General features: G+C 54.9%; 2 long non-coding RNA genes and 1 pseudogene across 2 annotated transcripts; 1 reads left to right on the forward strand and 2 right to left on the reverse strand.

Moving 5' to 3' along the window:
- Positions 1–1,718: 1,718 nt before the first annotated feature.
- LOC141582581 (uncharacterized) lies at positions 1,719–5,016 on the forward strand. Its single transcript, XR_012515449.1, has 2 exons — positions 1,719–1,816; positions 2,779–5,016. It is a non-coding gene; the product is annotated as an uncharacterized LOC141582581 (long non-coding RNA).
- LOC141582582 (uncharacterized) lies at positions 2,954–10,359 on the reverse strand. Its single transcript, XR_012515450.1, has 3 exons — positions 10,294–10,359; positions 7,781–7,844; positions 2,954–2,998 (listed from the first exon to the last, which is right to left on the reverse strand). It is a non-coding gene; the product is annotated as an uncharacterized LOC141582582 (long non-coding RNA).
- A 7,319-nt stretch (positions 10,360–17,678) lies between these two features.
- On the reverse strand, positions 17,679–19,964 carry LOC141582580 (proline-rich protein 34-like; annotated as a pseudogene).
- Positions 19,965–20,774: the final 810 nt, after the last annotated feature.

A 20,774-nucleotide genomic window follows, 5' to 3' on the forward strand; every position in this document is an offset into this window, starting at 1 on the left:
CTTCCACAAAGCAAGTTTCTCTCTCCCAGCTTGGAAATTATGATGGAAAATGCCGGATGTGTGAGGCCTGGCTTCAGCCCTGTTTGTCCAGAGCTGTGCTCCCCAGAAGGGCCATCCCCAACCACCTGGGCAGGGTCATCCAGGGGGTGCTGGTTATGTGTGCAGGCCTGGTTCCATGCAAGATTCTTGGGACCAGAATCTAAGAAATATCTTTTCTTTCCCCCCGGCTAGAAATGTCTTTGTGTGTGTGTCATAAAATATACATAACAAAATTTGTCATTTCAGTGCATTAAGTACATTCACATTGCTGGACAACCATCACCCTGGTCCGTCTGCACACCTTCATCATTCCAAACTGAGCCACCGTCCTTGGTCTTGAGCTCTTGAGCTCAAGCAATTCTCCTGCCTTGGCTTCCTAAGGTGTTGGAACTACAGGGGTGAACCACCACGCCCAGCCAGGAGTTCTTTATATATTCTGCAAATGAGAGATCTTTCTTGTATGTAGAGTACTCGAGTTTAAACCAATTGTTAAAATACTGATTGATTACTTTTTAACTTTGGAAAACATAAAAAGGGACGTACAAGAAGCATTCGTGTTTATATGCTTTGACTCAGCAATTCCACATCTAGGGACTGGACATGCACAAAGATTTAGCTGAAAGAATGCTTATCATAAAGAAGGAAGGAAGAGATGGAATTGGAAACAACATCAATATCCAATAATCTCATATGGGTTAAATAAAATACAGCCCGCTGTGTATGATCGCAAACGCTGTGGACGAACAGTAAATCGTGTGACATTTAGGATATAGCCATGGTTAAAAAGACAAAGTTGTAAAGTAGTATTTACAGCATGATCCATTATTTGTCTCAACAAAAGCATAATTGTGTAAAAAGAAAGAATGTCAACTGTTAACAATGGTGATTTCGTGTGAGGGAATCTCGGGCTACTTTTTTTCTTTGTAATTTTTTCCCATTTCCCAAATTCCATGTAGTAAACGTGTGGTCTTGCAATTAGAAAAAAAAAATGTTATTTTTAAAGGTAGCCGCATGCGTGTATACAAGGTTATCCTGATTACCTAAAAATTCGTATAGTTAGATAAAAAGATACTCCAGTATTTTGCTTGGTGACTCGGAAAGGTTTCTTCTTTTCTTACTTTGCACTCGCCTAGGCTTTACAAATTTTCCACTGTCTGGTTGTTTTATCTGCCTTAGGGAGGGGAGAAAAAACAGCAAAAGTTTTTTAATTTCAAAGCGGAGACCTAATTTGCGCGAAAGCTCGGAATCAGCCCCACCGCCCACCACGCAGGCCCCGCCCATGCCCCGCCCCTGCCCAGCCAGGCCCCGCCCCATGGCCACCGCCCTCCGAGTCTTCCCCAGAGCTTTCCGAGAGGGCCACCCAGAGGCCCCGCCCAGGCCCCGCCCACTCGACTGCGTCGCAACGTCCGCACAGCCTTCGGGACGACCACCCAGAGGCCCCGCCCCCTGCACGTAGAGACCCGGCCCCCAGACTTTGCCCCGCCTCCTCAGCTGCGGCGCTACGTCCGCACGGCCCGTCGCATTCTCGCTTGGGCTTCCGGAACGGGCCGCGCCGAGGCCCCGCCCCCCGGCCGCCCCAGGCCCCGCCCTTTCGGCTACGGCTGCTGCGTCCGCGCCGCGCGTCGCGTCCTCGTCCCGGCTTCCGGGGCGGGACGGAAGAGGGGGCGGGCCCGGCCGGTCCGAGGCTCCGCGGCTTCCGCCCGGGAGGGGCGCTGGTGCCGGGCGAGGTCGTGCGCGCTTCCTGCGACGGTTTTGTGCTGTCGCCGCCCGCCCCCAGGTGCGCGGGACGGAGAGGCCGGGCAGCCGGGAGGCGGAGGTGAAAGGGGCCGGCGGCGGGGCCCCGGGGGCGCGCGTGCCAGGCCCTGCCGCAGCCCCCGAGAGGTCAGAGGCGCGGAACGCACCGCTGGGGCGGAAACGTGACCCCAGAACCCCGGGCCCCGTTGTCAGCCAGGGTTACTGATGTCACCCCTCCGCGCGGGGAGGAAGGTGCGGCCCAGTGAGGCGTCCTCCCTCCTGGTCAGGGTCTGCCCTGGGTGGGAGGGATCGCGGGACCCGGCTCCGCGGGCTGTGACGGCCTAAGCCGAGGAGCTGCTTCGGGCCAGGTCGCCCCTTCGGTGAAGTCGGAAGCCCCGACGTGCGTGACGATGGCAGCTGCCGTGTGTTGGAAAGCACGAGCCAGGCCGTCCTGGACCGAACACGTACACGTGTTATCTCGGCCGGGCGCGGTGGCTCACGCCTGTCATCCCAGCACTTCGGGAGGCCGAGGCGGGTGGATCACGAGGTCAAGAGATCGAGACCATCCTGGCCAACATGGTGAAACCCCGTCTCTACTAAAAATACAAAACATTAGCTGGGCACGGTGGTGCGTGCCTGTAATCCCAGCTACTCGGGAGGCTGAGGCAGGAGAATTGCTTGAACCCAGGAGGCGGAGGTTGCGGTGAGCCGAGATCGCGCCATTGCACTCCAGCCTGGGCAACAAGAGCGAAACTCCGTCCCAAAAAAAACAAAACGAAACAAAACAAAAGTGTCATCTCAGTACTCCTGGCAGCTGTATTAACGTGCTGGTCTCACATGCCACCCCCTTTCAGAGGTGAGGGGCCGAGGTCAGACGCAGCTTGCCGCAGGCCCTGGAGGGCAAGGGGGCACAGCCTAAATGTGGACCCGGATCCCCGATTCTCAGTCTCAGTGGTTAGCCTGTGTGCTGACCCGGCATCCTGTGATGAGAATTTCCCTTCATAGGTGTAGCTGGCTGCCAGCTCTGTTGATTACCTTAGCTCACTGCTGCTTCATCTCCAGCCGGAAGATCCCCTTACCCAGAGCTAAGCCCCTCTCCCAACTCGCAAGCTGCTCAGCATCCCTGAGCTTGACCCAAGTTGCCTGAAGATCCCCACCTACCTCCATCTGAATACTGGCTGCCTCCCTTTGCTTGAGATGGGAAAGGATGCCCTCTGCCCAGCATCTGAAGAAGGGGCATGAAGAAGTAGGTGAGCCCCGGATGGCCCATGTGTGGGCACGGCAGAACCCCCCAGTGTGCCCGCACACAGTGGCAAGCCAGCCCCCAGGACACAGGCTGCCTCGCCCATCTGTACCCCATCCTTCCTGGCAATGCGGAGGGGCAGTCTGGTTTTTTCCTTGGCTTTCGAGGTTGGTATATGCTGGATGTTGGCAGCAGACAGGACACCCCACCACAATGAGCCACAGCAATCCAGACTTCCTAGCCTCCAAGTGTACCTCAGAGCGGAAGCTCCACATTTGATTTTTTTTTTTTTTTTTTTTTGGCTCCATATTAAAGAACAAAGCATAGGAACTGGACAGGCCCCTCTGTAAACAGAAAACACATGTTTTCTGAGAGAATGGGCCCTTCCTTTCCTTGTTTCATCTCCCATGGACAGAGGCCTCCTCAGGCCCGCTGACTTCAAGACCAGGGAGGCTGTGGACCAAGGGCTGAGTGGAGGTGATTCTTTACTCAACTCAGGGGCTGACACCTTCTTGAAAGGGGGCAAGGACAAATGTTAGGGGTCTGCTCAGCAGTGGGGTGTGGTCTGAGGAGGGAGCCTCCTCAGGGACCTGAACAGGAAGTGGGGGGCCTGGACCATTTGTCTCTTCCGAGCACATAAGAATTGTTTAGGGTTCTACCGGAGCTAAGATGAACATGTGTTCTTTAGAGCCTGCTAGCCACAACCGGGCAGAGACCTCTAACTCAGAAGAGAAGCCTGATGTCTGCAAAGAACAGGCATTCTGGGACTGAGTACCCACTGCTGTGTGGCCTTGGGCAAGTTTCTTAACCTCTCTGGGCCTCGTGTTTCTCATCTGTAAAAGTGGGATAACAATACTTGTTTAGGATTAAATGAGATTATGGGAATAACTCCATCAGACACATAATTAGAAGCTAATTAATAAGTGAGCAACATCAAACATTGTCTCAGTTTCAATGCTGAGCTATTGTAGAGTGGCCCAAGAATCGCCTACAGACACCCAGGATCCCTGTACTCCAAGGAGTACCTCCTCTCCCACTGCCTTCTGTTGGGCACAGCCACTCACAGGCTGGCTGTGACACCTGTTTGGAAGCAGCCATCTTGGGGACAGATTTCCTTTGAATCCTCCCAGCAGCCTGAACTTTGTCCTGTAGGGGAGATGTGATTTTGGGAAATAATCAGACATCCCTTAAGACAAGTCTGCTGAATGGATGCTCAGAAGCCAAGCCAGGGCCTCGTGTGCAGCGCCAGCTCGTGCCACGACTATAAAGTCAGTAGCCACGGCCTCACGCTCCAAAGGCAGTGTAGAGCCACCGATGGATCATTGCCACTGGTGGAGTGTGTGTGTGTGTGTGTGTGTGTTTGTGTGTCTGACAACACAGAGATATTCACACACACCCGTGAGCTCGTGGAGGGACCAAGCCAAAGCCTGCGCGACGAACACGAGGCTGCCTTTCATCTCAGCCACAACTTGATTTTCATGGGAATTTCTCTGCGTGGGAAAATTACAAGCATTTCTGATACAGGCAGGTGTGAGAGTGTGGCGGCATGCTGTCCTGGGATACTGGGGTTTAGAGTGGGTTGCCCAGCCCGTTCCTCAGCAGCTGTGTGGCCTCTGGCCCCTTTCTTCATCCCCCAGCCTTGGCTTCCCCGTCTCGGGTCCTCCAGGGAGGACACACAGGCTATGCCCACATGCGTGGGCATTCACAGCCTGTGCTGGTGACATTGCTCATTAAAACACTGTAAAAATTGGCATTCACAAAGTTCTAGTCACAATAGCAAACATTTTTTAAAATCAGAAACAGGCCAGGCACAGTAGCTCATGCCTGTAATCCCAGCGCTTCGGGAGGTTGAGGTGGATCACTTGAGCCTGGGAAACAGAGGTTGTGGTTAGCCAGATTGTGCCACTGAACCCCAGCCTGGGCGACAGTGAGACCGTGTCTCAAAAAAAAAAAAAAAATTTAATTGTCCATCAGTAGATAAAAAATAGGTAAACAAACATCAGTAGGCATATGATAAAATATCACAATGCAGTAAAAAGGAATGAGCTCTTGACTCAGCAATGTAGACACGTCAGGATCCCAAGCAAGAGTTCGTACTCCATGAGTTTTAACGTTTTTTCAAATAAATTAAAAGTGATCTACAGTGATAGGATTCAGGTTAGTGGCTGCCAGGGAGTCAGAGGCTGCCTGCAAGGAGCCCTAGGGAACCCTGTGGTGACAGCCATTGTCTTTCTTGATCGTGGTGGTTATACGTATCACCCTTGCATACACTTGAAAAAACTCATTGAACGGTAGAGGTGAAAGGGATTTTGCTGCATGGAACTTTTACCTCAGTAAGATTGATTTCAAGGGGAGGTGGGAAGAGATAGCATGGGGAGAAATGACAGATACAGGTGAGGGGACGGAAGGCAGCAAAGCACACTGCCATGTGTGTACCTATGCAACAATCTTGCATGTTCATCACATGTACCCCAAAACCTAAAATGCAATAAAAAAAAAAAAATTAACTGGTATTTATATTTTATTTTCCAAATCTTGTAGAGAATAATAATGACGTAAAATGCTCACAACCTATTCAACAAAGTGTAAAATAACGTACAGTATGATACAATGATTATATAGACACATGAATGTATGTTTGCATTTATAACTTATGGTATGGTCCATTCACATAGGGATGAACACAAATATGCAGGTGCACATACACACACACAGTTTGGAAAATATAGCAGGACTTTCCACCAAATGCACTCAGTAATTACCTCATGGGAAATTGTTTTCTTTTAATTTTTTTATTCTAAATACGTTTATCCTCTTAGTAGTTTTTTTTTTCTGGACTTTTCTGTAATGATCACTTTTGTGTGTGTGGAAGAGGAGTCTTTTTGTTTGCTATATTACTAATTTTATTGTTAATTGACTAATAATTGTATATACTTAGGAGGTTTAATATGTTATATACATAACACTTTTTGTAAACAAAAACATTTCTCTTTATTTGCAGCTGTAGCAGGCCACAGACATGGGGCTGGGCTCCAGGGCGGGGTATTGAGGACATCCCCGTTCCCACGCAAGGCAACTGCCTGGCGAGGCTGGAGCAGATGGAGAGGGAGTGAGGAGGTGTGGCTCGGTCCCCAGGCTCTTTGGCTCAGCTTCAGTGCTGGGTCATTCTTAGGGACTGCTATGCCCACTGGGCACTGCAGAACCTCTGGTGCTCATGGCGAAGGGCAGCCGGGAGGAGCCCTGTGCCCGGGGCCAGACCTTCCTGTTTGGAGTACTGGGACTCAGTGGTCCCATGCACCTTTCCTGAAGCTTCTGGGCCCCAAGTGGTTGAATGCAGTGTGGGCTGGGGAGTCACAGACCGTGCCTCCTGCGTGTGTCCTCCATTCCAGGTTCCCGTGTGTGCCGTGGGCCCATCCACCTGTCTGGGCTTGGCGAGGCTGTGACCTCCTCTGAGGACAGGGCCCTGCCTGCATTTGGAGCGGCCGGGACCTCAATGTCACCCCCTAACTCTCGCCAGCTGGCCTCACAAAGGTGCCCAGGAGGGGACCTGATTGCCGGCTCCTTTCCCCTCCCTGGCTGAGCAGATTCTGCGACAGCCTGTGGAAGTTAAAATAAGAGCCTAAAACTGTCAAAAAAAAATTTTTTTTTAAACCAAGTCACAAATGGGAAAGCTGAGGCAGCAGCAGGTTAAGGACACTGTGATGTAGTGTTCTCTCCCAGTGCCTTCGTACCGTAAACATCACAGTCCACGGCCCCTGCACACAGGCAGCCACAGAGCCGGGGTTTAGATTTGCCGGTGAAGTCTGCATTGGAAGTAAGGCAGGCACAGAACTCTTCCACCACATGGGGAGTTATTAGCTCCGCTCAGTTCTGTGAGGCCTCACTCCTGTTTCCATTTAAAAATAAGTCAAGGTAAAAGAAAAACAGGTTTTAAAATGTAACAGTTGTGTATCTATTTCTCTAATTGTAAGGAAATACACTGTCCTGTGAGGGGCTGGAGGCTCTGGAGCAGCAGGCCTAGGAGGGAAGGTTTTCTTTCCTTTTTTTTTTTTTTTTTTTTTTTTTTTCCTGAATTCTCCAAACTGCCTTTAGCAGTGTGTATTGCTTTTATAGTGGGAAGCAATAAAATATACGTACATTGAAAGTAATCAAACTGCACCTGAGCCTACATGTCAAATGATAAATGTGACAATCAAGGGCACTATTTATCGAATTCTCGGTTTGTACCACATCTCCAGCTAGGCTCTTCCGCTGGTTCCTCAAAACACCCTGCAGGTGGGAGCCAGCACCAGGGGCCCCGAGGCAGCACTCAGCATCCCTGCGGCAGAGCCAGAGATGGACAGGGATTGTACTGTGCTCATAACGACTTCCTGCCTTTGTTTTTAAGACAAGGTCTTTAGCTGTGGCCTAAACCTCCCAAGCTTGAGCAATCCTCCCACCTCAGCGTCTGGAGGAGCTGGGAGTTACAGGTGTACACCACCGTACCTGGCTACTTTTTGTATATTTTGCAGAGACAAGGTTTCACCGTGTTGCCCAGGTTGGTCTGGAATTCCTGGGCTCAAGCAATCCACCGGCCTCGGCCTCCCAAAGTGTTGGGATTACAGGCGTGAGCCCCAACGCCCGGCCCTCGTCTCTTAAGGGTGAACATTTTCCCTGAATACAATGATCTTCAGTTAAAATACTTGTATCTTATTTACACAGAATCTGAAATTATTTCTGTAAACAGAATGTGGTAAAAGAAATAATAAAATCATAGGTTTTTACCTTTTTACTTATGACACAGTTGACCAACAGCCGAAGTCAGGATCAGTGATGTAACTCTCGGAGCCTAGAACAAAATGAAAATGTGGGTTCCCTTGATCAAGAATGACTAAGAATTTAAGATCAGGGACAGCCAAGCATTGAGTGTGGGGCCCTTCTGCACACGGGGTCCTCTGCCGTCAGGCAGGCCACACGCCCACAAAGCCCTGGTATGACAGAACTAGAGTGACAGCTTCCTTTGGGACACACTCCAATCACCAGTGACCACTAGTTAGAAAAGAAATGAGCTCAAGCTTCAGGAAGATGAGACATTCCCAGTGCATTTTCCAATCCTAAAAACAGTGGTCGCAGCCCAGGAATGGAGTTCCCAGTGAGGACGAAGTCAGAGACAGTCAGGCTTTCCTTCCCAGGAAAGAGCCAGGGCCCGCATGGGAGCTTTCATTAAGAACCAGGAAGCTAGGCCGGGCGCGGTGGCTCAAGCCTGTCATCCCAGCACTTTGGGAGGCCGAGACGGGTGGATCACGAGGTCAAGAGATCGAGACCATCCTGGTCAACATGGTGAAACCCCGTCTCTACTAAAAATACTAAAAAAATTAGCTGGGCATGGTGGCGTGTGCCTGTGATCCCAGCTACTCAGGAGGCTGAGGCAGGAGAATTGCCTGAACCCAGGAGGCGGAGGTTGCGGTGAGCCGAGATCGCGCCATTGCACTCCAGCCTGGGTAACAAGAGCGAAACTCCGTCTCAAAAAAAAAAAAAAAAAAAAAAAAAAAGAACCAGGAAGCTGCAGATTCTCTTGAAATGTCAGCACGTTGGGAGGCTGAGGCAGGAGAATCGCTTGAACCCGGGAGGTGGAGGTTGCAGTGAGCCAAGATCGTGCCACTGCGCTCAGCTAGGCAACAGAGCGAGACTCTGTCTCAAAAAAGAAAAGGAACAAGAAAAAGAAATGTCAGCCTGTGGCCCACACCCTGACGGAGCTTCAGTCACACTGCTGTGGAGGGGGCGAGGCTGACCCTCGGCCTTGGGGAGATTCCATGACCACTGATGCCGAGGCTTGTTACTGTGAAAACGCCCTAAGAAACTTCAGTTACAACTACTGTGTACCCACAAACATTTGGAAAAAGATTTAGTGTGAAAACAGAAAGTTATCTCATTAATCTTCATCTTGATCATATTGAACTGATTATATTTTGGACATACTGGTTTAAATAAAATATATTATTAAAAATTTTTCCCCCTCACCCCCTCCTAAAATTTTTTTTGAAAGAAAAGGAAAACTTCATCCCACCGCCTGAGGAAAAGGATCTTGGGTTTCTTTGGCAGGTAAATTTCCCCCTAAGGAGGTCCCCTGTGGATGCTGGAAACCAACCATCAGCTGACAGTCATCTGCAGCTCCGAAAACAAGGGCTCCACACGCTATCCCAGCCAGTGCCTCACCAGCCCACCTCCACCATCTCTATGTCCTCAGCCCCACGTCAGGTTCTGGAAGGTTCCAGGGGGAGTAGGCGGTACCCTCAGGGGCTCTTGGGGCTGAGGCCTTTTCATGAATCATGTGTGGAAGCCCGGGACCAATCTCAGAGAGGAGCACGTCTGAGAAGTCGTTTGAGGGGAGAATACCCACTTAAGAGAGAGCTTCTCCACCCCTTCGGGGCACCACACACATTTGTGGGACGAAAGACAAACATTCTTCCCACCCCAGTCCCCAACCAGGCTCCCATAGCCCCTTGTTCATTTTTCTTTGAAAAGGCAGAAAAAATATCCCCACTCTCCTCGGCCTGCAATGGCGCTCTGGAGGAGCTGGCCTGGCCCCGAGTGCCTTCTCCATAAACACGTCTGGTGAGGAAGGAGCACAAACGGAGGCCTCAGGCCCAGCTGGCAGCCGGAAGCTCTGTGCCTCCCAGCGCCTGCAGGACCCTTGCAGTCTCGAGGCATGATGCTTGGCCACTTTTGCAGATTCCTAGACCTGGGGGCCCGTCGGTTGCCTCCCCCAGCCCAGGTGTGTCCTCAGAACCCTGGCCTGGGAGGGTTTGAAGCCAGGGAGGGAGAAGAGGGTAGAAGACGGTGGTGCCAGGGAGCTGGGCTGTGGGAGCCGGGTCAGGCCAGCGAATCATCCCCGAAGGCGGAGAACTGACTGCGGCCTGAAGGCAGGGTAGGTCCGGGCCCAGAACCCAGCATGGAACCCCTTCTCCTGGAGCACGAGGGGTCACAGGAGTCCCTCCACTCTAGGGATCATGGGCGACCGACAGCCGGGTGCGTCGGGACGAGACAAAGACAGCGTGTTCCTCCAAGCCCCTGCCTGCTGCTCCCTCACTGGGGACATGGGCTGCGTGCCAACAACCTTTTAGGAAGCATCTCGTGCCCACCCTCACCACCCCGCAAAAAAAAAAAAAAACCTTTCTCCAAAACACTTGGCAGTGGGTTTAAAACACTCAGGTGCCGAGGATTCGCGCAGAGATGAGCCCAGCGCGCTGGCTGGAGAAAGCCCCGGCAGGACTGGGGCGTGGGACTTGCTTGTTTACCTCTTAAGAAAAAAACACAACGAAAAAAGCGCCTGGGTCGAACTGGAAGTTCTGGGGCTCTGCGCGCCGCGGCCTCCGCGCGCTCCTCTTCCTCCCCTCCCCGGCCGGCTTTTCCTCCTTCTTTCCCTCTTTGTTGCCAACCTCAGAGCCGAAGCTGAAACCCAGCCCAGCGTCCGCGGAGCCCGGAAACTTCCAGCTCCACCACTGTGCAGAAAGTTGCGGGGCGCGGCCGGGGTGACAGCAGCGCCTCGGGGGCGGCCACAGCGGCCACCCGGGACCTCGGCCTTCCGCGCCTCCCGCTGCCCCGGCCGCGCCCGGGGACCTCGGGCAGCCCGCGGGCCGGACGTGAACTTGACCCAGCGCTGCGCCCGCCTGGACCGCGCTCGGCGCGCTCGGGACGATCTGGTAAGCGCTGCCCCTCCCGCCCTCGCCCGGCGGCGCTGGGGTCCGGGTCGGGGTCGGAGCTCGACCGCGAGGACGTGCCCGGGGTGGCGGGCGCCAGGGCGCCTCGGCCGCTGCACCCGAGCGCACGGCTGAGCCCGCGGCCTGGCCTGGCGAAGTCAGCCCCCGGCCTCCCAAACAAAGACTCGGAAAGTTCGGACGGGAATCTTTCCGGACATTTTCCCTCCCCTCGGGCTCAGGGCTGGGGCCATCAGGGCTCTTAAAAGGGAAAGGAGAGCTCTCTGGTTTTCTCCTGGTGTTTTCTTCCCTGGGCTTTGCTCCCCACCTTTGGCTGGAGAGAAGGAGGAGGGGCCTTGGATGACCCTCTGAGGCCAGGCTACCCAGGGGCAGCACAGGAGGTGAGGGCCTGTGGGATGAGGGACCCCCTACAGCACAGGGAGGCCGGCCCCTGGCCGCTGCAATGCTCGCTTCTTGGGGCTCAAGTAGAAGCTGCTCCTGATCCCCGCCAGGCACCATCCTGAGTGGCTTCCCTTGGTTGTCCTGGGTGACCCTCCTGAGCAAGACCCCCCTGGCCACTGATTGCCCTGTCGGCTCTGCTTGGGGCAGCCACAGTGCCAGGTGAGCCTGGCCGGTGCTGGGGCACGGGAAAGCCATGGACAGGACCCAGGGAGGAGGAGAAACTGGAACCCTGCAGGGCCTGTGCCTTGGGGGACAGGTGGGGGACCCTGCTGCCTCCCCCATTCCTGCCTGCAAAAGGCTGGGCCCACACCTCCAGCCAGCTTCTCTGTATGCCCCTCTCTCTGCCTGAGACAAGGTCCCTGTCCCTGTGAGTGGTCTGATCAGGGCACTCACGGGGTAGAAACCTTCCCTACCCATGGGTGGTGGCAAAGCCCTGGGAACTCCCAGAGCTGTCCTGGGCCTGGGCCTCCACAATCCTCCCAGTTTGATCAGGTGCTCGCAACCACAGCAGGGACCTCGTGTCAGGTCTTGATCCCAGTGGTGGCCAGGTCCCCAGCATTTAAGAGACTTGCCTCCATCCCTGGGGACCACCCAAGCTGAGAGGTCTGGGCGGCCAGAGTCTGAGGGGTCACCCCATCACGTCCCTGAACTCTGTGGCAGGGCTGTCACAGGGCAGCCTACAGGCGTCATTTGGGGCACAGGGGGGGTTTGCAGCGACGGCCGGGGAACGGAGTGCCCCGTGGGTCTAGCCTGCTGCTGCCATGAGGGTAAGGGCTGGGACTGTCAGAGCTTCTGCCTTCAGAAGAAATTCACATTTGTACATGAAATGTCCAAAATTTGAACACATTACAGGACAGAGGAAACACTCTCGGGTTGAACCCAACCAATGCCCCCCCCAAAGCCCGAGGTTGCAACCCCTGTGTACACATGAACTGGCTAGTGTTCAAAGGAAGGCAGATTTCTTAGTGACCATGGCCCCAGCCCAAGATTTGAGCAGGAGGCCCTGTGGATCTGGGGAGCAGGGAGGGAGGAGAGTTTGTATCTCACGAACCCAGCACCGCAGGGAGGGTTAGCCTCGACAGGCATGAGCTGTCCAGGTAACTAACACTTGCTTGAGCCCATTTGAAGTTAAAAATCTCCCTAAAATGAGGAACCTGACCTGCCGCATCCCCAAACCTTCTAGGGGAGTTTCTATGCCCGTTCATTCAGGGAATAATAAAGGAAAGACAGGATGCAGAAAGTGAACTTGAACTTGAACTTTCATGTCCCAGGCGGTAGAGTGCAGGACACCGACAGCCTGGGCTTCTAGGGCAGTTCTGCATGGGGGCAGGCCTGTCTTCACCTGCCAGCTACCTCATTCCAGCTGGGTAGCCTCACCTCTCTGGTCCTCAGTTTCCACACTCATAAAAGGGGCTTAATATGACTTCTGCCGGCCAGACATGGTGGCTCATGCCTATAATCCCAGCACTTTGGGAGGCGGAGGTGGACAGCTCACGGGGTCAGAAGTCCGGGACCAGCCTGGCCAACATGGTGAAACCCCGTCTCTACTAAAAATACAAAAATTAGCCAGGTGTGGTGGCACACGCCTGTAGTCCCAGCTACTCAGGAAGCTGAGGCATAAGAATTGCTTGAACCTGGGAGGCAGAGGTTGCAGTGAGCTGAGATCACGTCATTGCACTCCAGCCTGGGTGACAGAGCAAGACTACGTCTCAAAAAAAAAAAAAAAAAAAAAAAGAGTTCTGCCTCAGTTGCATTGTTAGGAGAAGAGTGATAATCCCTGTGAACACCCAGCGCTCCACTAGCACGCAGCAGGCACGCGGTGGCTGGCTCCAGGAGGCCTGTGGCTTCTGGCTTCTCTCGCACCTCACCTGCTTCAGGGCAGCTTAGGAATTTCTCTCCGGCATCTCGTGTCAATTTTGCATCACTTGCCTCACCCCACCTTCTGGTGTTTGTTCCCTTATCCTGAAGGAAATAGTCGCTGAGGCCCACCACCAAGAGGGCTGGGCGGCCAGAGTCTGAGTGGGTCAGACCTATACTCCTGTATGGAGTATGGAGTGCAGACAGGTGAGACGACGAGTCCTGCCTTAGGAGCTGCCAGGTGCCCTGTGCAATGACATCCTCAGGTGAGGTTCTCTAGGCTAATGCCAGGGAAGGTGTTTCCTGTGCGGCCTTTGTTGAATGCCTCCGGAGACAGGCAGCTCACCGCCTATCTGGCAGTGTGGCCACAGAAGCTGTAGAACAGAGTCACCCAGGCATCTTTGAGCTTTACCTGGTGGAAACACATGTGGGGCAGGCCCATAGGCGGTGGCCCTGAGTCAGAGGCACCTGGTTTTACTGGAGAAAACACGTATCTTGTAAGAAACTTCTGAAAATGTGGTGAGGTGTACAGAAGGAGTTCAGTCTCCAGAAAAGGCCCTGCGAATGATGGATGCGAGTTTTCACAGACTAGACCCCTGTTTCTTCTTTTTGCCGACAGCCCATTTAGCAATGCCAGGCTGTGCTGGTGACCCCACCCGCCTCCTAACAAGGCAGCCACTGTCCCAGGGGACAGCCAATATAGGCTGTGATTTTCCAAGGTGAGTGTCCTTGGGACTGTAATTTTGGAAAACCAGGAAAAAATATAAGGAGTCACTGCAGGGAAAAGAAACCTACTCCAGAAAGCTGGCTGCTGCTTTCAGGAAGCTGGAGAGGAAGGTCAAGGCGTTCAGGCCCAGGGTGCTTCACCAGGGTCAGCTACAGAGTTTGCTGGGTCCAGGGCAAGATGAAAATGCGGCGCCCTGGTTTGAAAATGCCTGAGAATTACAAGATGGTGATGGTGGTGAGCATTAAACAGAGCTTGGGACCCTTCTGAGTGCAGGGCCTTTCTAAGCTCAGCGCCCCGTGTGGTGATATGCATGGGTCCCAAACCCACAAAGCTGGCCCCCTGCCTCACGTGTGTTCGTGCCGCATCCTGGCATCTGGGGAAGGACTAGAGGCAGCTTCGCTGAAGGAGTACAGCTCCTCGTCTTTGGCATTCATTTTTTATTTTTTATTTTTGCCGCTATCATTGATGTTCCATGCTAACTTTAGAACATTTTGAGTCCTCACAAAAGAAAACCATTTTTCAATCACCTGTGACACCACTCAGAGATAGGCACTGGGAAGGCCTCCTCACCCAGCTTCTGTCAAAACATTTTTTTTTTTTTTTTTTTTTGGAAGATGGAGTCTTATGCTGTCACCAAGGCTGGAGTGCAGTGGCGTGATGTCTGTTCACTGCAACTTCCACTTCCCTGGTTCAAGCGATTCTCCTGCCTCAGCCTCCTGAGTAGCTGGGACTGCAGGTGCACACCACCACATCTGGCTAATCTTTGTATTTTTAGTAAAGGGGGGTTTCACCTTGTTGGCCAGGCTGGTCTCGAACTCCTGACGTCAGGTGATCCACCCGCCTTGGCTTTCCACAGTGCTGGGATTACAGGCAGGCACCACCACGCCCAGCCTGTCAAAGCCTACTTTAAGCAAAATTAGCATCTTAGCATCTTATTAGGTGTATCGTTTTTTTTTTTTTTTTTTTTTTTTGAGACGGAGTTTCGCTCTTGTTACCCAGGCTGGAGTGCAATGGCGCGATCTCGGCTCACCGCAACCTCCGCCTCCTGGGGTCAGGCAATTCTCCTGCCTCAGCCTCCTGAGTAGCTGGGATTACAGGCACGTGCCACCATGCCCAGCTAATTTTTTTGCACTTTTAGTAGAGACGGGGTTTCACCATGTTGACCAGGATGGTCTCGATCTCTCAACCTTGTGATCCACCCGCCTCGGCCTCCCAAAGTGCTGGGATTACAGGCTTGAGCCACCGCACCCGGCCAGGTGTATCGTTTTATCTTCTGCTTGTTTCATTACTATTTTATCACAATATTTTCCTAAGTCAGAAGATACTGTCCTGCAAATGGACTTTAATGGCTATTTGGTATCCCACTGGACAGATGTCTTAAACTAACCCCTAATTATCAGGCACTTGGGTTCTTCCCAGTTATTTCCAATTTTCCCCATTAAAGATAACACTTCCAGGAACATTTGTTTGCATTTTCCTGATTACTTCCCGGGGCGGGGGCGGGGGCGGGGGCGGGGGTGGGGGCGGAGAACGGTGAAACCATGCTTTAGCAGTAGGGCTCCCAGTTAGATCGTTAGGGGTGACATTTTAGCTCCAGCAGCCTCTTGGGGTGGTCTCTGAAAAACCACCTTGCCCAAGTGTCTCAGCCCCCGCGCCTTGTGCAGTGACACCCCAGCCCCCACATTTGACTTTCATTTTAAGAGAAAAACCCAACTCTTCCCACAGCTGACTTGACTGGTAGCGAAGCCAAAGACTTGAAGCCAGTCTTTGTTTTTTGAGATGGAGTCTCCCTCTTGTCGCCCAGGCTGGAGTGCAATGGCGCGATCTCGGCTCACAGCAACCTCTGCCTCCCAGATTCAAGCGATTCTCCTGCTTCAGCCTCCTGAGTAGCTAGGATTACAGGCATGTGCCACCATGCCTGGCTAATTTTGTATTTTTACTGGAGACAGGGTTTCTCCATGTTGGTCAGGCTGGTCTCGAACTCCCGACCTCAGGTGATCCGCCCGCGTCGACCTCCCGAAGTGCTGAGATTACAAGCGTGAGCCACCTCGCCCAGCCTTGAAGCCAGTCTTGAGAACTGATGGCCCGCCCTGCACTGGCTGTGTTTATAGCTATCTGTGAGGTGCTACCTTCGTCCCCCATACAGACGAGGACTGGGGACCTCCGTGCCACTCTTATTGTGAGGAGGACACACTAGTGACAATGAAGCAGAAAAGACCCTTTGTCCTGCCAAACCGTGGGCAGGATTCGGGGGTCCAGTGTGGCTGCTCGGGTGGCCGGACTTCTGAGCCTGCCAGGCCGGGGCTGGGAGGAGGCACTGGTGCCTGCTCACAGGGAGCACTCAACAAACGGCGGCAGGAGGAGGAGGAGAGGGCGGGGCGGTAGGAGGAGGGAGGCTCTGCGGGGCGTCTCCCAGCCGGCGAAGGCTCCTGAGGGCAGGGATCAGGTCTGCGGCCCCCGTGCCAGCCCAGCGCAGGAGAGCAAGGCGTGTGAACACTTTGATGAGGTCTGTGCCCGAACTGTCCTTCTTCCCCTTCACAGGCAGCTGGGCCTGTTAGTTTCCTGTGGCCGCTGTGTAACAACTTATGGCTGACTTAGCAGCTTAAGCAAGGCACCTTTATACCTTACAGTCAAGGGGGGGGTCAGACGTCTGACGTGGGGGTCCCAGGGCTAAAATCCAGGTGTTGGCAGAGTTGGTTCCCCCTGGAACTCCAGGGGAAAAATCCACACCTTGCCTTTTCTGGCCTCTGGCGGCACCTGCTCGCCTTGGCTTCTGGTTCCTTCTTCTATCTTTCAAGCCAGCAGCATCGCCTCATCCTGTCTCTGACCGTGGCTGGGAAGGAGTCTCGGCTTTTCAGGCTCCGTGTGATTGCATTGGGCGCACCTGACTAACCCAGGCTGCCCACCCACTGCAGATCTTTCACTCAATCTCACCTGCAAAGTCCCTTTGGTCTGGTGAGGTAGCACCTTCCCAGGTTGCAGGGATTAGGGCTTGGACATCTTGGGGACATTATTCCGCCCAGCGAAGATGGTATCGGGGAGTCTGAGCATCTGAACTTCTCCAAGGGACTGAAGAAATGCCTCCTTCCCTCTTTTTCCCCCTCAGTAGCTGTGAGTCCAGAATAGCGGCCATCTACAAGGTCACACCTGGAAGGATCTGGGGAAACCGAGGCCACAGAGGCCTTGCCCAGGACCCCAGGCCAGGCCCTGTGTTGTCCTCCACAGGTGTCCCTTCCACACCTGTGATGCGCTGCCTCGGGGGTGGAAGCGTTTCAGCCTGGAAGGACACCAGCTTGAGGACTCTGTAGAGTTCTGGGCCTAGGAGAAAGGGAGGGATCGGGGGGTATGTCATCTATTGGGTGGCGTCCCCACACTCGAGGCCGCTTTATGGAGGTTACCTTTTCATCCCCCCAAGCCCAGTGGGAAGTGAAGATCTGTTTTGTCATCTCATAGGTAAGGAAGCTGAGGCCCTCAAAGGGGCTGTGTTTTGTCCGTGGAGAAGAGTCTCCTCCTCCCAAGAAGCCTTCCGCTGGTGGAAACTCGGGTGTGAATGGGCTGTTGCATGAGCAGGAGGGCGGGTGTGCGGCCATCTCAGCCTGGCCCCCGCAGAGCCCGGGACACAGGCCTGCGCATCCGCTGACAGGCAGCCCAGAAGGCCTGCGCTCACACCTCTGATGGTAAGGCTGTCGCAACAGGCCCAGAGAGGCGTGTCGGTTTTCCCAGAGACACACAGCTCTCTGGAGGAGTGCAGGCCTCTTAGCTCCATCGCCTGGTGCCATGCATTCCTTGCCCAATGGGCGCGAGGGAGCAGAGTTCCCCAGGGTTTGATCTGAGGGGTGGTTTGTGAGGGGGACTGTGCCTCCCATTGCGAAGTGCGCTCAGCTGCCTCTCTGTAACACATTTTTGCCTGATGTGAATTCTCTCCCTTGACTGGGGCCAGCACAGTGCCTAGTAGGGTGGTTAAGAGCCCTGGGTTTGGGCTGAGCATGGTAGTTCATACCTGTAATCCCAGCCCACTGGGAGAGAAAGGCAGTAAGATTGCGTGAACCCAGGAGTTTGAAGCCAACCTGAGCAACAAAGGTAAATACACACACACACAATACAAAAATTAGCCTGGCATGGTGGCACACGCCTGTAGTCCCAGCTACTTGGGTGGCTGAGGCAGGAGGATAACTTGAGCCTGGGAGGTCGAGGCTGCAGTGAGCCATGATCACGCCACTGCACTCCAGCCAGGGCAACAGAGCAAGACCCTGTCTCAAAAAAAGCAAAGCAAAGCTTTGGGGTAGGAGTTGGGGTGCTCGGACTTTAAATCCCAGGTGCCCCACTTTGGTGTGATCACGGGCATGCTCCTGACCTCTCTGCGCCTGACTTCCCCCGGCTGCAAAGCGCGCTGATAATAATGCTGCCCAGACCCCAGAGGCCCCCTAGGAGGCTCTTGCTGGGCATCTGGTCCTGCCACAGAGCCCTCCTACTCCAGGCACCCCCACATACACTCAAGAGCAGACGGGCCCCCCACAACCAAGCCAGGCCTGGTGGCCCTAGGACACTCTTGGCCACAAGAATTCAGATTATTTTCTCAGCAAATTTCTGACCTCTGTCCTGGGGCCTCGACAGGGGCAGGGCTGCATGGTCCTGGGGGTCTGACTGAAACCTCAGCCCCCCACAAGGACAACGGGTCTGGGAACTCAGGCAGGTTCTCTGCCAACCAGGAGCGGCTCCTGCTTGCCTGGCCCCCACGGGGCAGGAAGAGTGGGCTTTCATATCATTCCCATTTTGCAGCCAGGCAGACTGAGGCCCAGAGAGGCCAGATAACTTGCCTCAGGCCACACAGTTGGCAAAGGATAGGGCCAAACCTTGGTTATGGCCAGACCCTAAATCCAGGTCTCCACGAGGCCACCTCTTGCTTTAGGAATATAGCCTTCCCTGGCACTTACATAGCCAAGAATCTTTCTAGAAGGGCGGCAGGCCTTCCTGCCCCATAACCGGAACAGGCCAGCTGCTCTCGGGGCCAGAAGAGCCAGGGAACAGCTCTTTGGAGGAGGGGGCTTGTGAGAGTGCAGAGGGCAGCGCTGCAGCTTGCACATGGCAGGGGTGTGGGGTCAAGGTGTGCAGGGCAAAGGACAAATCAGTCCCCGCCAAAAGTGCGCCGCCGAGGGGCCTAGGTGTGTCCCTTTCCCCAGCACTGGCATGGCACATTCTGACCTGAGCGATGGTGAGCTGTCCGGAATAAGAACCGGAGGAAGAGAACCTTCCCCGGGCGGCGTGTGAGGCTGGGGTGGCACTCGACACAGGACGGTGGGCAAGGGCACGCCCCCTCCAGGCCAAGGGTCTCGGGAGCCTCCCCTCCTGCTCCGGCTGTGGCCTCCCCCTCAGGCCTGGCATGGGAGGAGTTAAGCTGCCTCGGGCACCTTGGCACATAACAGTGCCCAGAGTGTCCAGCTCCCCGCCCCCACTGCTTTTCTTCCTTTTTGCCTTTTTCCTTCTTAATTAATCATATGCTGCTGTCCAATTTAAATATGGAAATGCCCAGGCCGAGGCGATGCAATTATTCATGAGGGTCGCGGCGGTCCGGGGCTCTCGGGCTGCGGGGAGAACCGTGGCATCGCCTCCGTTCTGATGTGTGTGAAATTATGTGCACAAAAGCCGCCTCCTTATCTGGGTGTGTGAACTAAATAAATAAATAAGGGCTTTTGTTTGTTAGCCGGCTCCTGCACATGGCTGCTGGGACTCAAGCTCGGGAGTCGGGAGGCAGGGGAGGCCCCCGCAGGCTGGCCAGGGGCTGGGGGCTGGGGGCCGGCCGCCGGGCACCTGGGGCCCTCTCCCTCCCCTGGCACCACCCTCACCCTGCAGCCCCCCCCCTCCCATACACACCCTCATTGGAAAGTTTGCCCTGCCCGGGCTGGGCTCCCAGGCAGTCTGGCACCATGCCAGGCTCGCCGCCGAGCTCGGGCAGCAGGGTGGGGCGAACGCAGAGCACGGAGGACGGGGCCTGGCGACCTGGGCACCAGCAGAACCCGAGGCCAGGGGCCGGGGGCCCAGAAGGTGAGGGCACCTTGGGTGGGCACAGGGTGGGCACTCGGTGGGCAACAAGCCATGCAGCCAGGCCCAGGAGCAGGCCTCATGGGTGGGGGGGGGGAGCGGAGGCTGGCAGAGGAGGCAGGCACAAAGGAGGGCAGTGCCAGGCAGCTGCGGCCGACACGGGCATCGCTGCCCGCCTGCCCCCGGCCGGCCTCCCCGCCGACTGGGGCTGGCTGGGACTCCGAGGGGAAGATTCGTGTGCAGGGGCCCGGGCAGCAGCGACAGCAGGAACGGCAGACACCGAGCCCGAGCCGTGGCCACAGGGCTCGGAGGAAGGGCCGGAGCCAGGCGGGGCCCGGGCTGTCAAGGAGAAAAACATCCCAAGGCCTGCAAATTGCTGCTCTCAGCTCCCCCCCCACCGCCCCGCCCTGCTTCAGGGGGGGAAAAAAAAAAGCAGCGCTTCCTCTGGAGGCGGATGCAGAATTTTAACCATCTCCTGCACCGGCCGTCCTTCCTGAGCAGGGTTTGGGCCTGGGCCTGGCGCCTTGGCACCCTGAGAAGGGAAAGGCCAGAGCAGCCGATGCTGGTGCTGGAGGACCCGGAAAGCCCAGCCTCCTCGGCGCCTCCATGTAGAATCTGGGGCCCCGTGGCGCCCATGCACCGGGGTGGAGGGTGGGAGGCAGGGGGCCTGGTGCCCTCGGAGGCTGCACCTCACGGTACCAGTCACTGCCCAGTCTGCTGGCCTCCTCTTGCTGTTAAACATGGTGTCCAGGCCCCCAGTTGGCGACCCCAGCCCTGTACTGTGTGGGGTCTTCGTTCCGCTGACCTGGGGCCTGCAGCCACACTGGCATCCCGGGCCTGCCTTCTGATTTCTGCTGTAAAAATAATGTGGGAGTCAAGGGCTTCACACTGTAGATTCAGGGCAGGACTGCAGGAAGGAGCTCAGAAGGTGACTGATCACTGGGCAGACGGCAGGCAAGACCCAAGTGCCCCTCGCTGGGCGAGACGCAGGGGCATG

The sequence above is a fragment of the Saimiri boliviensis genome, chromosome 21 (genome assembly GCF_048565385.1).
Source record: "Saimiri boliviensis isolate mSaiBol1 chromosome 21, mSaiBol1.pri, whole genome shotgun sequence".
Taxonomy (NCBI): Eukaryota; Metazoa; Chordata; class Mammalia; order Primates; family Cebidae; genus Saimiri; species Saimiri boliviensis.